The sequence below is a fragment of the Silurus aristotelis genome, assembly GCF_946808225.1.
Source record: "Silurus aristotelis genome assembly, chromosome: 15".
Classification (NCBI taxonomy): Eukaryota; Metazoa; Chordata; class Actinopteri; order Siluriformes; family Siluridae; genus Silurus; species Silurus aristotelis.
The window spans coordinates 17,490,523-17,504,714 of record NC_139588.1 but is presented as its reverse complement, the minus strand read 5'-3'; the positions used below and the strand labels follow the sequence as shown (position 1 = coordinate 17,504,714).

The following is a 14,192-nucleotide window of genomic DNA, read 5'->3' as shown; positions in this document are numbered from 1 at the left end:
ATATATATATATATATATATATATATATATATTAGGGCTGTCATTCTATTAAAATATTTAATCGTGATTAATCAAATTATTGTCCTTAATGAGTGTAACTTAAATGTATACATACTCTAATCAACATGGGAATGGACAAATATGGATGGTTTATGCAAATCTATGTTTATTATAAGTAAAACCAAACTCAATATAGGGCATGAAGACAAAATATTCTTGTAAAAGTTTTAAAGTAAGTATAGTTTTTTTAATAATGTAAATCCTCAAGACATCAATGATCAACATAAAACTTTTGCTATGTTTTCACGGTTTTAATTGCCGGATATGTGCATCATGGTGAATTTTGGTGCTTGATTTGAGACTTGTTGCATCAGTACAACAAATGTTATGTAAATCACTTTTTTTTTTATTAGATATTATATGTGATTACTATATGTGTGTCTATTGTACCTGCATGTTTTTTATTTTCTCATTCATTTCTTTTTAACATCCAGTTTATAATTAAACAATTAAATAAAATCACTCTGGATGTGAAAGAATCCCTTTACTTGAACTAGGAGACAAACCTGTTCCAGCACGACAATGCCAGTGTGTACAAAGCCAGGCCCATAAAGATGGTTTAGAGTGGAAGCTCTTGAGTGGCCTGCTATAGAGCTCTGACCTCTAACTCAAGACTGAGGTTCATATTTGGGATGAATTGGAATGCTGACTGCACCCCAGGCCTCCTCACTCTACATCTGATTTTAACAAAGCCCTTGTGGCTAAATAATCACAAATTCCCAGAAGCACACTCCAAATCTTCCCAGAAGACTGGAGGTTATTACAACATCAAATAAGGACTAAATGTGGAATGGGATTTTCAAAGAACATATACATATATTATGGTCAGGTGTCCACAAACCTATCTCTATGTAGAGTATTTGCTTAGATACATATTTTCTCTGTTGCATCAAAGAATGCATGATTACAATATAGCTATATAATATGAGGAACATGTCTCTTAGGGTGCATTTAATTTAAGCACAATTGGAAGGAGCCTCTGGTGTCAGTGTTCCCATCAGCCAGTCCAGCTCACCATGTCATGTGATTGCTGTGACACCTGTTTGATGTTCCCTGGTAATTAGCACTTGTATATAGTCTCAGCTTTCACTGCACACTTTGCCCCCTGTTTATCTGTCATGGTAGTTGTTGGTTTTTCACAGTCCTCATCTTCATGCTCAGGTAATGGTGCCATGTTTACTGTGTGCTTAATTTTCATGGTATTAATGATCTACCTCTGCATTATTAAAATCAAATTATCTGCACTTGAGTCCATTTTGCTCCATATTATGTGACATTTTACCTTTTAAGCACTTGAAGTGGAGCACCCACACCCTCTTACATCTGGTTTTGATCCCCCACTTTGTAAGAAAAATATAATGTTCAGTGTAATTACATGATGTTGGGTGTAAATGCAATATCTTTCATAGACACTTTTTGAAGAATTATCCAACTCCCCTAAAACCCCTGGTAAGGTCCCCTGGTGGTCTAGTGGTTAAGATGCAGCGCTCTCACCGCTGCGACCCGGGTTCGATTCCCGGTCAGGGAACCATCCCCAGCCACTCTCAGTGCCGGTCCCAAGCCCGGATAAATTGGGGAGGGTTGCGTTAGGAAGGGCATCCAGCGTAAAACATGTGCCAAATTAAACATGCGGAGGATCCGCTGTGGCGACCCCTAACGGGAGAAGCCGAAAGAAAGTTATCCAACTCCCCTAAAATAAACCATCTACTTGTGCAGGAGTGCAGGGAACTATGAGAAAAATGGACAACCCAAATGCATGACAACCATTCCACTAGACAGCACAGAACAGAACAATCACCTGTATAAAGCACTAGGCCTAGTCACTGTTGATTTGCTGTATGTGTGAGAAATTTGTGAGAATTCCTTCACATTGACAACAAAGCCAAGAATCCCAGATTATGCAATATGGAATCTAAATTAGAACCTGGTGAATAGGTCCTAAATAATTACTATAATTATTATTAGATCTTCCTCAAGATGATATTACTATATAACTATTTGCCATTACATAATGTATGACAAGCTGCATCTGCAAAAACTAAAAAATTTACCATGGAAGGAAAATGCTGGTTTGAAATAAAACTTCCTTTAGACCTCAACTTTGCTTTCCAAATCTTACAGATAGCCAACTGCTTATGAACTCTGTCTGTTTCGTCTATTTTTTTTTTTTCCACAAAACCCAAGGACATCTTGCTTCACACCATGATTGGCTGACAGAGCCTATCTATCTATCTATCTATCTATCTATCTATCTATCTATCTATCTATCTATCTATCTATCTATCTATCTATCTATCTATCTATCTATCTATCTATCTGTCTGTCTGTCTGTCTGTCTGTCTGTCTGTCTGTCTGTCTGTCTGTCTGTCTGTCTGTCTGTCTGTCTGTCTACTGTTTTATCAATACACTCTTGCTTGCAGAATATGGCAGTTACACTTGATATTAGGCAAATTAAGACCTCCTCCCTAAGCTGTGATACAATTTAAGGTGGTGTAATAATAACGGTACATGGTTATGAAACACTCTCTCTCAAAGCAGGCTATGAAAAGAATCGAGACAGTCTGCTGATTATGGGTTGTAAACCACACAAGAGACTGTGATATCATGCTAAATTAATGTTTATTGCTCTTTGTGACCTGATGTGTTACTGTAACGGGAAATAATGCTAGCAAATATTACAGACTCCACGTGGCAGTTCAGATCATATAGTCCTGTAGCTTCTTACAAGTGATTGAATTGGCCATGGAATTGGAACCTGTTACAAAGTAAAGAATTAGGTGGACTTATTTTATTCCAGTAAAAGGAAGCATTGTCTCTGTGTGTTTCAATCCCAATAAAAAAGGCATAGCTTCAGACATAATGAAGGAGTTGTCCCTGTGTATATTAATCTCAGGTAAAAAGGTATGCCTGTGTCTGACCATATCAAATAAAGATGCCTTGGTGCCTGTAAGTCTTTTTGAAGAAGGCTTGGCTTTGGTGCATGTTGGTCTCATTTACAAGTGGATAAAAACTTAACTGGCCAATCACACAGCAAGCCAACAATCAGAGTAGAGCGCACGCTTTGTTTCGAACTATATATCTCATCTAAACCAGGCGATATAGCTCAATTAACCCGGATAACTGAGTGTGTTAAGGAAATAAGAGATTGGATGACCCATAACTTTCTACTTTTAAATTCTGATAAGACGGAGATTTTGCTCATCGGCCCAAAAACTAGTATACAGAAGCTCCAGCATCTCAGCCTGCATTAGACGGATGTTCTGTAACCACTAGTTCAACAGTAAAAGACCTGGGAGTTATTTTAGACAGCAACTTGTCTTTTAAAAATCATATCAACCAAGTTACTAAAACAGCCTTCTTTCACCTTAGAAATATTTCTAAGCTAAGAAACATGTTGGCAGCAAGAGTTCTTACTAGGTCAAGAAAATATGACCACGTAACCCCGATCTTATCGTCCCTACATTGGTTTCTGGTTAAGTTTCGAATAGACTACAAACTACTGCTACTTACTTATAAAGCACTAAATGGTTTGGCTCCCATGTATCTATCCAGTCTTTTAACACGCTACAATCCGTCACGCTCCCTGAGATCTCAAAACTCTGGACTTCTAGTAGTTCCTAGAATAGCAAAGTCCACTAAAGGTGGTAGAGCATTTTCACATTTAGCTCCTAAACTCTGGAATAGTCTTCCTGACAGTGTTCGGGGCTCAGACACACTCTCCCAGTTTAAGTGTAAATTAAAAACATATCTTTTTAGCAAAGCCTACACATAACATACGTCTCACATCATAACCTTGTGCTTCAAAACATCTGATCACATGCACATTATCAACTTGTGCTGTTAATATCATTAACAGCAGCTACACTAATTCCTCTCCACTGCTTCTCTTTCTCTCCCCATCCCGAGGCTTCCTGAGGTTTGGCCAGCTCCAGTCACGTCCCACCTCACGTCCCACCTGTGGACTTTAAAGAAGTAGATGCCAAACTCGCAAACATCCTGAACCATCTAGAGACGTACCAGTGCCAATTGGATCCCACTGCATGTGTGGAGTTTGACATTGGACCTCCTGGAGTGTTTAAAGGCTCTGGTATGGAGAAGCTGATGCTGGATCTGTGATGATTACAAATGTTGAGCTCAATAGCTCCTACTTTTATACCAAAGACTGTTGAAAGAACATTTACTTATAATCGTACACTCCAGTACTCATGTTTGTTCCCACTCTCCAGTGTTCTGTAGTGTTGAAAGATTTATGATCAAACTCTTGATGTCACCCAAATGAGGATGGGTTCCCCTTTTGAGTCTGGTTCCTCTTAAGGTTTCTTCCTCATAACATCTAAGGGTGTTTTTCCTTGCCACAGTCGCCACGGCTGCTCATCAGGGATAAATGCACACCATTCACCTTGACTGTTGATTTCTATAAAGCTGCTTTGAGACAATGTCTGTTGTGAAAAGTGCTATACATATAAACTTGACTTGACTTGACTTGAACTTGCTTTGATTTCCGTATGGTGGTACCTACGTACAGTTCAGCATCGGGTTAACAGCAAGCAGAACATTTAAGAGTATAAAGGATGGAAGAAACTCCTGACCCTATCTTGCCACAACAAGTCGTTGAAAAGAAGGTTTTGGGTTAATGAAAACTTCAAAAGATATCAATCAGTATTTGACTTATTATTATCATTCTATTAATAGATTGGTGTGCTATATGCAACATTAGAGTTTTTCACATAAACTGAGTTGATTAAGCAAAAGTCTTGTGACAAAAATGTTAACAGGAACATTCTAACTATAACTTTCTTTCGGCTTCTCCCGTTAGGGGTCGCCACAGCGGATCCTCCGCACGGTTTGATTTGGCACATGTTTTACGCTGGATGCCCTTCCTAACGCAACCCTCCCCAATTTACCCCGGGTTGGGACCGGCACTGAGAGTGGCTGGGGATGGTTCCCTGACCAGGGATCGAACCCGGGTCGCAGCGGTGAGAGCGCTGCATCTTAACCAATAGACCACCATAGGAACATTCTAGCTATAATGAATCATATTTTGGATACTAAAGTGCATTTTTCAAATACGTACTTTTACTGACTTGAAAGGGAACACTTTTACTGGAGTCATATTTTACCTAATGTATCTCTACTTTAACTCAAGAACATGGTTTGTGTACCTCTTCTACCACTGGTTTGATAATCCTTATAGTACTTTGAAGCAGCTTTATGTAGTCACCATTTGATGCAATAAAATCTAATTATCGCATTGTTGCGGTAATTTATGTATGTACTTGGCAACCATTTTTTTTACCTAAAGCTGCTGACAGCTGAGGTGCTGAGATTTGACCTTTCAACCTTCCAATTTGCAGTCCTGCATCTAAACTGCTGAGTCACCACAGTACTGAAAATCATGAATCAATCTGACATTTAGTAGTTGCTATATGCTCTAGACAGGTTTATCCTTTAAGGTCTTTAAACCTTTAAAATTTCTGTGATCATTCCTGTGACATCACATTTGAATTCACGTTAATGATAATTCCTATACAATGAGCTGCCTAAAACTACCTACCTTCAAACTTAGGCAGGCTTATTCTAAATGAATTACTGAATAAGTATTTATAGACACATTCATAACTGAAATCTTCCTGTTATATTGCTTATTTTGAAAAGATCTAGCTCCTGCAGGATTAACCCAATTCTTTTCATTACACAAAAGGTTTATAGCCGCTTAATATAACTCGAATTCTGTGTGTCATTCCTTCAGCATGACTGTAGTGGTGTTCATTATCCCAGGCATCGATTAGATGTGCCAATGCTATATTGACTGGACTAAAAGCCATTATTCCCGTCATGCCTTTCTGCTCTAGACGCTATTTTAAATAGGCGTTAGAAATAGTGAAGGGGAGGGAACGAGCAAAAGATGGAAAACTGAATGAAATGAATGGTCTAACATTTCTTGTGAAATTAATAAAACCTTACGGAGATTGCATGTGTATGAAAGAGAGAGAGAGAGGGGTGCGGGGGTGGTGGTATGATGTTATTAAATTTTCACACTGAGAGTCGAGTCACAAGTCAATACCAAACAAGTACTCATCAGTCTGAGTGACAGGTCTGTCGATCATTTTTTGGAATTTCATTTTCATTGTTTGGCAGTCATTTCGGAGTAGATTCTAGATAATACATGTAAAATTCTAAATTAGTTTTTTCCTTTCATGTTTTTAAATTTTTAGTTTTTACATGCTGACGTCTATTCCTAATGCTGTAACATTATTCTCTCTCAGACAGCATTTAGACATTTTAGCTTCCTTATGCTTATAAACTTTCATCATAAACATTATCATGCCATTCCACGGTCTTCAGACTTAATCTCCATGCAGAATTGACCTTTTATTATTTAAACTCTTTTATACATAGTTGAATTTTTGAGTTTTGAATGGTTTTCTATTTCTTGCTTACACTTACTATATACAGTATAACATTACGGCATTGCAGAACCTAAACACAGCCTGCTTGAGATTCAGATATATAAAAAAAATTGAATTCCATTTCAGTGTGTGTCAGAAACTGATATACTGTAACTTATATAACAGAAACTTATTGTAGTATTTCTTTTAAGATCTTTTTTATTTTCAGTATATTTGCTCAGAAAACTCATTCATTCATTCAGGCTCGAAAAAGTTGCTTGAATATTGAACGTATTCATATATTGGATATGAAAATAAAAAGATAATTTGGAAGGTGAGAAACCCTGACAGACTGATTGTCTGTGTGTTAGAACTCGACTACACATTTTACACACGCAAAGTAATTAAACACATTCAATATGGCCTCCCATATGACCCTGATTAGAGCGAGTGGTCTGAGTGTAATATCCTGTGTGGCAGCCTCTATATCTGCACGAGGTCAATAAACTGTGTGTGTGTGTGTGTGTGTGTGTGTGTGTGTGTGTGTGTGTGTGGAGGGGGTGAGAGAGAGAGAGAGAGAGAGAGAGGAAGTGCTCTCATGGAGCCCATTAAAGACAATGGCTGCTTAGGGCTACTCTGTGTGTGGAAGGTTAGGGAGAAATTTGTGACTACTCTAAGATGGATTGATTTCAGAAATATGCCAAATGTCTTGGGTGTTTAATCTTCCTAACGCAGTTAAAAGCAACAGTTTGGCAGAAAATAAAATAAGGAAAATGGTCCCCTTACCCTAAATTCAGCCGATTAACCAGTCCAAGGTGTCCAATTGGCTTCAGAAGATCTCTCACTAAGTCTTACTAATCCCATTTATACATTCGCACATTATATATAAGATAGAAGAACCAAATCCCTCAAGGTTTAATGTACAAATCTAGTTGAAACTACAGTACATTAGCATCAAAATATAATACATTCAAGGCCACGGTGCAGAGTGTTGCCAGACACAATTTTGTCTTTTTTTAATTAGGTCACAAGCAATTCTGCATGAAATACTAACCAGCTCAATGGTAATGATTGAGACCTGTAGTTTAAATCATGCTAAACTTCTAAGCTTGTTTTAAAGCCAGCTACATGATTCATGAGCCTCCTACTAACAAACTAAGCATTCTAACTTTGAACACTCAGATGTTTTGGTTAATTGACTGCGTTTTGGAAGCAGGACGAAAGTGCTGCTATCCTAGCATTTTAGTGTTTGTGCTTACTTTTCTAATACAGCCTTTCGCTTTCTTTTTTTCCTTTTCTTTTCCTTAGCGTTTTTTTTTTTTTTTTTAGAACACCCCATATCATCCAGTACCAGTGGTTTTACCTCAGTCTTGATGTGGTACGTGACATTTAATTTTGTAATGTCAGCGAGCCTGAGACAGCATGGTACAAGTGTAAGGCAGCTGTATTACCTTATAATAATAACAACTTAGTTCAGATAATAATTTCGTGGTAAACAGTCACAGGCAAACCACTGGCAACTGGTCAAACCGAATACAGACACATACATTTTATGTACGATAATTAGTTTATTACTTTACCCAGATTGTAAATGAGTCTTTCGATTGAGAATCCAGACCTAATGCAACTGCCATGTTACAGTAAATGGTACACACAGCCACATTATATTTTCAGATAGTAAACTATCCTCTCCTTTTAAAAATGTCTTCCGAGCCGTTTCATCTGAGCTAGAGACCGAAGAGGGCCATTTACTGTAGCCTGAATGAGCCTAAAAGTAATTGCGATGTGATTTTATTAATTAAATCCCTACCAAGGGGTCTGGATTCTGCATGCAAGTGTACTTTGAAAGCGGATTATCAAAAGACTACAGAGGTCACATGGCGATGTGGATTGAATTTCCATCAATTTTCCTTAAACTCAATCAGAGCAGTTAAACACAGAACTAATTCAGCAAAGTGTTTGAATCCTCTGCTCACAGCCTGATTGTTCCATGATCAAAAACACTTACCTTAATGTGTATGAATGGACCTTTGTTGCATATTACACCATCCAGTGAGGCATAATTATAAATATAAGACTGTGACTGTTGAAATCTTTGGTTGTTTGCCAGGAGATTGCTGGAAATCTGTCACTCAGGTCACGAATTGTGTTCCATACTCTAGTAACTGATTCAGTAGCAAAGTAATCTTTACGTTGTTTTACTGAAATGATGGAATAATTATATTTGCTCCTGAATAACATCCATGAATGACTAAAGAAAAAAGATGTTTGAAGATGTTTCTATGCCAGGAAAATTGCCTACTTTTTAAAAACTACTCTTTTTAACAGAACACTTGTGTTATGCAAAAAAAAAAGAAAAAAACCAACAAAAAAAACTAACACAGGTGCTGGGATGTGGCCAAGCTGTTAGTGATACCACCTTTGAGTTGGTGCCTCTAAAAAAGCATCTTGTCAGATTTCTGAGAAACATTATACATTTGTAACTTTACTAAAACATGATAACATTATGACTCATATTTAATATTCTAAACAAACGAGTGCACTGCTGTGCTGCTTCCACTCACTTATTAAGAACGAAAAAGCAGTGTGTACAGCTGGTTTTCTTGGAATCAAGTCAAGTTTATTTTCAGTAAGATATAATTATTTTACAGGACAACAACCCACAAACAGCATTAACATGTTAAAGCACAGTCTTTAATATTTTTCCTGTAGTGTGCCCTACATGTGTCAGGCTGATAAACCAGCATCAAAAAGGATTACAGTAGAACAATTTGCTCTGTTTTAGCCCCTAATGTCCTTCTTTAACTATTCAGAGCTGCTTTGTAGATACAAAGCACCTGACTCCGCTTGAAACTTACTCCATGACTCTGTCTTTTACTCTCAAATACTCCTGATGTATACTGTACAGACGAAAGTATTGTTTCCAGCCATAGTGGTTCCAGTGGTTCTCAAACTGTTACCACAAAGTTAGAGGCACACAATTCTGTAGGATGTCTTTGGATGTGGTTGCATTCAATTTTTCATTACTTGAACTAGAAGAACCAAACCTGTTCCAGCTTTACAATAACCCTCTGCACAAAGCCAGCTATAAAAGATAGAAGATATGGTCTGCATAGGTTTGAGTGGCCTGCTATAGAGATCTGACCTCAACTCTAATGAACACCTTTTGAATGAGTTGAAAAGTTGACTGCACCCCAGACCTCCTCACCCTACATCAGTACATGTACTAACACCCTTGCCATAAACACATGCAAAAATGTAGTGAGGAAAAAAAGCATATATGAATCTTATGGTCAGGTGTCCAGAAAGTTGTGTACATATAGTGTACCTTGTTCTGTTGACAGTTACTTTGTAAAAAAAAAAAAAAAAAAAAAAAAAATGAATATGTAAAATAAGGGAATATTCTTAGGCCAAAAAATAGGCTCTTCTGACTGGTATGATGTTGACTGTTCCTAGTAGTACAACCACAAACCACAAATGGCTGAAAAATTCAGATGTCCAAATTCTTCTGTTCACATAATATATACAGATCACCGTGGCTAACTGGTACACCATGATAGTCCAGAGATTTCTCAAAAAACGCTGCTGGTATTATAAGCTGTTGCATTCTGCTGAAACATTTTCATGGGCTTATCTCAAAACTTTTGTTCTCAGCATGATTTTAATGAACACTTTTCAACACATTTAAAACTTAAAATAATCAAAAATAACCCATTGCGCAATAATGACTCCCACTGTGTTGTTAGCCAGAGTGGCTTCTCTGAACACTATAAACAACAACAACAAAAAGAAGAAGATTTATCATCTTGATTTCCTCTTATAAGTTTACAATCAATCAAACACATAGTTATAAAACCTATTTCGATATCTAGTGGTATCTGTTTATTTTATGCTTTATTATTACAATATTTTAATTGTAAACATGTCTTTGCTTTCTCTTATATAGAAATGCTTAAAATGAGTAACCTGGTCTGCCAAAAAAGACTATTTCAAGCTTTTAATTCAAACAGAACAAAGTCTAGATACAGGTTTAAAAAAATCACATTTTTCTTCTGATATAAAATAAGGGATAAAGCTGACAATATTTTTCACCTGCTGAAATGTCCTTTTTGCACTGGAGGTTTCTTTTTTTATTGCAAAGTTTTCCTCTGCACTGTAGGCCCTGGTTTGCTCATTAGGCATCGAGTTGTATTTTTGTAAAGCTATTTCTTGTGACACCCGTGTAACTTTTTCGAGAACAATTCTCACCGAAAGTGTTTCTGTAGCATTTTTAGTCTGTATCAAGCACATCTCATGCTGCCATTTTAGGAAGATTAAACATTCTTCCAGCTTTGTTAAACCCATAAAACTACTAACTACTATTGGATAGTGGGTATTTTGGAAGGTTTTACCATGTAGTTACTTTGATTTACCTCACCCATGTTGGGTTCTCATTGGAGCCATTAGAAAAAAAACAAAGTTCATTAAAGGGTCCGATTCCACATGCTAACTGGAATGGGCTTTATGCAAACAGCTGCAAAGCCTCACTTTACAGAATAATCATGTTTGCTCTATACACAGTAATGATTACATTTTTTTTGTGTTCATTCTATACTAAGGTTATAAGTGCTTTTTGTAATGCAAACATTGATGCTTGAAGGACAAGACATCTATCTCATGGCAGGTTAATTTATAGATGTCTGAATGTGAGAATTTTATCATAGAGGAGCCATTTTATTACAGACCTCACCCTCAAAGAACATGGTTAAACTCCTCTTTTTTTTTATACAGGATTTGGATCACTTTTAGCTTCGAGCTCTTTTATAAAAAAATATTTGTACTGTTTAGTAGGGTAAAGAAAAAAACAAGAAAAGAAAGCAATGTAGTGTCTCCAATGTTGGTTAGATACTACCTTTATGCTTCAAATGGCATGCAAATAAAACTGAATGGAAATCCAGGAGCTTTTGTTTAACAGAACTTTAGTTAAATTTTTTTTTATTAGTAATTTCAATCCACATATAACCATGTGCCAGCAAAGCATTTTTCTTTACATCAGCGACCTTTTGCACCAAACTTGTGTCACTGTGATAAAAAAAAACATGTTTGAACTGAACATTTCATACTTGCTGTGAATAAAACATTCAAATTCTCTGTGTAAATGGCTTCATATTTGTTGAGCATTTGGCTTGGCAGAAGACAGATAAATAGATCTTAGGAAAAAAAAAAAAAGCTACTGTATCACCAGACACATTAACAATAAGCTGGTGGTTATCTTTTCTTTCTCAGTTTTAAAGTAGAAGCTTAAAAAGCAAATTTGTGTGCAGTTTATTCCATCTCAATTTGAGCAAGAAAATTGCATAATATCGCCTCAGGAACATTATGCATTGTTTTATAGGCAAAGCAGTCGTTTTATTAGCATAATGTTTTCATAAATAAATGAGTTCCTCAGCTTGAGAGCAAACTAGCCCAGCTCTTGGTAGAATGTTTAGGCAGTTGCTGCAAGTAGAAGCATTTTCTGAGGGTTAGCTTGTTTTTTTTATTTCTGATCTTTTTTTTTATTGGCAAGTATGAAGAAAATTGGTGTAAAGCTAAAAAAGTAAAATGATAGAGTTTGCTCTAATGACTCACTATAGCCTTGAGGTTGTTTCTTTTTTCTCTTATTCTCTTTTTTAATGTCCAAAAACATGTTTTTATTTAATTTATTAATACCACTACTTCACTAATTCTATTTGGAGGATTGGACCAGTATTAGAATATATGGTCAAACGTTCTGTAAACGTTACTGTAAAGTGTTAAAAAAAATAGTAAATATTTTTACACAATACCAAACTTTATTAAAGGTAATTTTTCTAAAGGGAAAGTGACAGAAAAGTGAAAATCAAATCCAAATGGCAGCAAATTTCATGAATTTTGAAAGAACAGGAAAAACTTGCAAGGCTGTTTTAACTCCGATCATATGCATCATTTAAATACATTTTTTAATGAGGGACACCAACATTATTGGTGAGGGTAAAGCTTATAAAAGATGTAACCTAGATATTGCCCCAAAATATTTCTATTCACAAATAAACGAGAGAAATTCTGGCTAGTCATCAGTCATTCAGACTTTGTACTACATATATAACACAGCCCACAACAACAGCATTTAGATTCTCTGGGGCTTTAATGTCTGTGACATTTTCTACTCTAACAGTACCCTCTACACAACACCTTTTAATTTTATTTGGAGCCATAGCGGCTATAGCTATAGTATTGCTAAAATACGAATACAGAAAAAAGGGTGAAGTACAAGAGAGCAAAAGGAAATTACACTGGTTTAGCTTTAGGGTGGAAATGTGGAACAGTTTGATGATTTTTTTTATGCTCTAACACACCTGATTCATTTAATCACCTGAATCAGGTATGTTAGCGTGGGGGAGTCTCCAAAGCTGTGCTGCTGGTCTTTATATTAATAGGAAGCCACATTGTCCTTTTTGTTTCGCATCTATTTTAAGAATAAGGTAACGTGCCACGCATAAGGCATTCCATCTCGTCCTATTTCATCCCACACTTCCCATTGCCTCTGCCACCCTTTACCAAGCCATAATAGTAATAATAATGATAAGAATAAATGGCCCTATAAATACACTCTAGGTTATTATTATAGGATGCATTATCATTTCCTAATGTAATTGAGAGCAGGGAAATATCTTAAGACAGACCTCATCTCTCTCTCTCTCTCTCTCTCTCTCTCTCTCTCTCTCTCTCTCTCTCTCTCTCTCTCTCTCTCTCTCATGCTCTCTCTTTTAAGTTCTGCTGTAGAAATTCAATAAAAGGCAACTTGTACCATCTGAACAGCAATCATAAAAAATACAAATCACAATAATACTAATTCTATAATTACTTTTGCATTAGAGGAGATTTATAAACTGGACATTACCAGAACAATGCACGTGTTTCATGGTTGTTGTTTTTTTTTGTTTTTGTTTTTGTTTTTTCTTTCAAGCTGCTGAACTCTATGGGCAGCAACAAATGCTCAGCATTAGAGAGGTGGAGGTAGAAAAAAGTGGCACGCGCTCACCGAGCAAGACGAAGCCGCCGCTTTAATCCGAACGCGCTGAGCTGCTGCTGCTGCTGCTGCTGATGAGGAGGCTGAGGATTATTTTAAAGATGAAGATGATGATGATTATGTTTCAATCCTCGAGCATCACCGAGTTTAAAATCCCTTCCGATGCTATGACGTCTTATATCTGAAAATTAGACACTTAAAATGGTTAAAAAGAAAAATATAGTAATAAAACGGAGTGAAAAAAAGGTCCGATTTCTGTTCGGGAGGCAGAAACCAAACCGTCGTTGCGAACCGGTGCTTTCTGCTTAGTTGTGCGCAAGCGAGTCTCTCTCTCTCTCTCTCTCTCTCTCTCTCTCTCTCTCTCTCTCTCTCCTCTGTGCATGTGTGTGAGAGAGAGAAGGAGAGAGAGAGCGTGCATGTGTCCCTCCCGCTCCCCCCCCTTCTATTTTCTCTCCCCCTCTCTCTTTCACTGTTTCCTCTCATTCCTCCTCCTCTCCTTATCCATCCCTCTCCTCTCCTTTTCACTCTGTATCTGTCTGCTGCATTTCTGCCTTTCTGTCCGTTTCTTCCTTTTGCAGTCTGTCTTTGAGGTTCATTCTGCTTTTCTGACCAAACAAACAGTGTTTTAGTACTACTCAGTGTACAGTACGGTATATAGAAGCTTTTAAAGTCTAAAGAATAACAAGTCTTTAATGTGCAAAAACCCCCTAAGGATC

The 14,192-nt window shown here is 37.0% G+C and overlaps 1 protein-coding gene across 2 annotated transcripts in view; it reads right to left on the bottom strand.

The window, feature by feature from the left end:
- Positions 1 to 13,858, bottom strand: part of tmem121ab (transmembrane protein 121Ab) — a 67,822-nt gene extending 53,964 nt beyond the window's left edge. The window contains exon 1 of one of the 2 annotated variants that reach the window (XM_083562349.1): positions 13,489 to 13,858. The gene's annotated coding sequence lies outside the window, so the exon portion shown is untranslated. The remainder of the gene's footprint in view (positions 1 to 13,488) is intronic. The other variant, XM_083562351.1, reaches the window with a different exon arrangement.
- Positions 13,859 to 14,192: the final 334 nt, after the last annotated feature.